Raw genomic sequence first — 3,972 nt, 5'->3', positions numbered from 1 at the left:
ACTAAGATATCTTACTAACATCCAAATGGTAGTACAGTCCTTATAGATGATATAAAGTAGAAAGCCCTTTAGTTGAGCTTTGGAAGGAAACACCAAGTCCCAGATAAGTTAGGGTTGGCTTAATTAAAGATAAAGTATGACTTTAGCAATTTTATGTTTTTTATTTTCATAAATTCTGTCTTATTGGATCAAGAAGTTCTTTTGTGGGTTCACTTCAACAATGTGCCTGTCAATTTAATGCAATCATAAGTAAATTTAGTCAAATAATCAGTTGAAATTGATTTAAATGGATTGACAGGTGGTTTTGAGGTCTTCAGATTATTCCCTCTGAGGCTATTTACTCTACATGTGTGTGTGTTCTAAAGCCAGGAATGTGGCCCAAGGGAAGAACACAGAATGGTAACTATAAAAGAAAGAATATGACTTTGTGTAAATATAGGTGAGGCCAATGAGAACATGACAGGCCAAACGTAATCCCGTGTGATCAAAAATTTTTTTTTCTTTTTTAAGTTCCAAGTCAGTAGAATTGCTTTTACATGAAAAGACTGAATCGGATCCTTTTGTAGTTTATGAGCATGATGACTGGGTGTTCACACACTGGTGTGAGATGTGCCACCCTCAAACCTTGTTATGTTCGGCATATTACCCAACAGACCTGAAGGAAGGAAAAAAAGGAAAGACTGACTCTTATTTAAACAACACTGTTAATTTGACACTGTTAATTTCCTTTTCATATTCCTAGGAGTATCTATTCATAACAGTATGAAAAACATTGCTTTGACTTATATTCTCAAACATTTCTTATGTTTGGTAGGTAAGAAAGTATATTCAATTATATCTCAAACTAAGATATAGTAGTATCCCTGCCTTCATCAGAAACTGTGTAAAAATAAGCAGTCAACATTTTGTACTGTTTAGGATATTGCAGTGCTTATTTAGTGGTTTGACTTCAAATACATTTACAGGTAATGTAGAGTGGCTGCCTTCGCAAAGAAGGGAGGCAAAGGCAGTCAGAGAGAGGTACAGGGAGAACAATCACCACAGGGATGGTTTATTCCTTGTTCAGAATATTAGATACAGACTAGTTCATTATAGTACCTTAAATCACATCACATATCTGAGATATTTAATGGCAATCGTTCAAGTACTTCACAGCCCGAAAAGTCTTCACGTCCGAAATATATTTGTACACATTTTAAAAGTAAGTTGTTTATTGAATCTTCAGTTTTTTCTACCTCTCCGCTCTCAAAGAGAGACCTTCCCTAAAGCTTGCAGGTTGCCATAAATTTCTGAGCTTTGGAGAAAAGTAATGAAATAACTTGTTTTGTTTTTGCTTTTCAACTTTACAACAACCTTGAAAATAAATGAAAACTCTCAGGATGTTTATTTTATGAAATTTTCATGGACTTTATATAAATTGCAGTAAGTCATTAAAAATAAGAGAAAAGCCAATGGGAAAACAATTAATGTGAAACTCACGACTGAACTGTGATCTCCTAATTGCAGCTGTATATTATATCTACCTATAGCTACACGGCAACATAATATATTTATATCAATAAATTAGCAGTAAATTCCTGATGCTCTTCTTCATTGTTTCCCCCATACTACCTTCTTAAACCTCTTCGTCAAACTGCTAAGTATTAGATTTTTTTCACCTTCTGCATGTATCTACAAAACATCTTCCTCTTATTGATTAATGGCCAGTCACTACATTTTATCAACTTACTCTTTCTGATGTCTGATAGGATTAAGCCTGAAGGGTGTCAAGGAAGCGGGAGGGAAAAGTATTCAGATCATATCTTAATTTGCATTCCTTTTAAGTACAGGAAGGTTTATAAAGCCTTTATTCCATTAGAGCTATCAATTTGCTATTTATGTAGGCATCCTGACAGCCAGATGGTATCAAGTTAGAAGTTGGTCCTATCATTTCAGGAGCAACCTCCACCTCTGAAGTCACAGGTCCCAGGAACAATAACCAAGGTCACCCTCCACAGCAGGGCTGTGCTTTTCTTTGAGGAGAGATAGCCCTTCAATGCTGAGAAACCCAGCTTCCAGGAACTGCAGGCCTCAGCCAGACACTGTCTTTCACGTAGTCCTGCAGAGAACAATTGTGTGAAGCATGGTGACCTCAGAAGCCCAAAGCCTGGAAGGCTATTTATGAATGCAGTGTACTCAGAGAATGGGTTCAGGATGAGGAAACCCTATCAGAGCCCAATTTAGCTCCACTCTGCCTGTGAGAGCATCCTATGAGAAAACAAGGGTAAATATAGCAATAACCAGGTTGCAGTTTGTGCTTCTGAGAGCAGAAATGAGAGATCTTCAGAGAAGTTTTAGCCAGACAAGTAGGATTCTGGGAGCATTTGTTGCGGAGCTAGATTATCGAGGTATTTTTCTATTGGCCTTTTATCTTTTTTGAGGGAGTTGAAAATCTGGTCAATGAATTCCCACTTTTACATAAGAAAACATTTTACAATGAATATGGGATAAATAATATTGCTCATCTTTGAAATACGATGGACCCACTGTTATTTCCAGAGCAATCTAAATAGATAAAATAGTTTCTTTCCTAGCAGGTTAGCCACTTTGGGCTAATGCAGCTTATCATCTATGAGAATTATGCCTGGCCTGAAAATGCCCTCAGCAGGCTTCAGTATAGTTTCCTTCATGTAATATAGCCATGTTAGTAATAATGACAGAGGACACCCCGTCCCAGGTGTCAATCACCTAGTGGAAGAAGAACAAGAACTTCCTCGAAAGAATGCAGCAGCTAATGCAGAATGGTATAACACTCCAGCTTCACTGCTTTGAAACCTCCTGCAGATTGTTTTGTTCTTCATACATGATATATTTCACTCTTCCAATAGCTCCATGCTGTTTTAATATCTAGAGTTCCTTTCATGAACTGTCACATGCTTAGGTTGAAGCAGACGCTAATTTAATTAAAGCGTCAGGGAGCGCATGTATTATCCACTATAACTGGCCCTTCATTGGAAGGAAAATGGCATTTAGCAGCAATTGTGAGTTGTGATAACAAACAAAGTGAAAGTAAGAAGAATACTGCAAGTGGAAAATGCTACAACCTTACAGAAAAGCAACATAGCTGGGTGAAGCAGGGGCTGCAAAGGAAGTCATAATGTCGAGCCAATAATTCTTTTGGAGTTTTTCCTAAGCAAATAATCAATAAAAACCCAAAGCTATAAAGACACAATTGCTCATTGCAATGACTGGTATCCCAATCTCCAAAGAACAGAAAACAAAATCTCTATAATTATAAATATTGGGAATCTCAGTCTGGTCATTGATTCAAATGTATTTTAATTTTAAAAAACATATATTTATACACATATACATTTGAAAACATGAGCCATGTTCTAGCAGTTCAAAGATATTTGCCAGGACATTTCCAACAATCTTGATGCGATTCCCTATTGTACTCTTAAAAGACTATAAAACTTCCATTGAGCTTTTCTGTATTAAAACAAAACAACTCCATTCTACTTTCACCCCCTCTGGAAAGAATATAGGACCACCTTTGTGTATTTTTGGTATTAAAAATGCATATTTTACCCAGTTCTAGGTGGAGAATCTGTTGCTTACTATTTGTAACAATGGGCTGGTAACAATTTCTCTCCAGAGTCACAGGTCCATGCAAAATGAGAGTACATGACTTCAGGCCTTGCCCTTCTCCTTCTCGGTCTTTACTAACATACAGGGAGTACATACCCAGGACAATGGAACAGTTTATGAAACAATATAATTCATAACAACACAATGACTCTTTAAAAACAGAGATTTGCAAGTGGTGTGGAGGAAATGACATCACTTTTAGACTGGACAGGAGATAGTGTTTCAGCAAGGGTGTGAATACAAGTTTTCTACTTGGATGAAATACATGCTCTCATAAAGTAATATTCACAGCATGGTTAGGATGAGAATAAAGTCAGAGATGACAAAAATAACCTTTTTATG

The 3,972-nt window shown here is 36.7% G+C and overlaps 1 non-coding gene across 1 annotated transcript; it reads left to right on the top strand.

Moving 5' to 3' along the window:
- The first annotated feature begins 554 nt into the window (after positions 1–554).
- Positions 555–656, top strand: LOC115896713. Its single transcript, XR_004056614.1, has one exon. It is a non-coding gene; the product is annotated as a small nucleolar RNA U13 (small nucleolar RNA).
- Positions 657–3,972: the final 3,316 nt, after the last annotated feature.

Source organism: Rhinopithecus roxellana, chromosome 3 (genome assembly GCF_007565055.1).
Source record: "Rhinopithecus roxellana isolate Shanxi Qingling chromosome 3, ASM756505v1, whole genome shotgun sequence".
NCBI classification, from domain to species: domain Eukaryota; kingdom Metazoa; phylum Chordata; class Mammalia; order Primates; family Cercopithecidae; genus Rhinopithecus; species Rhinopithecus roxellana.
Note: the sequence above shows the minus strand (reverse complement) of the source record. Positions and strands in the feature narration are given on the sequence as shown.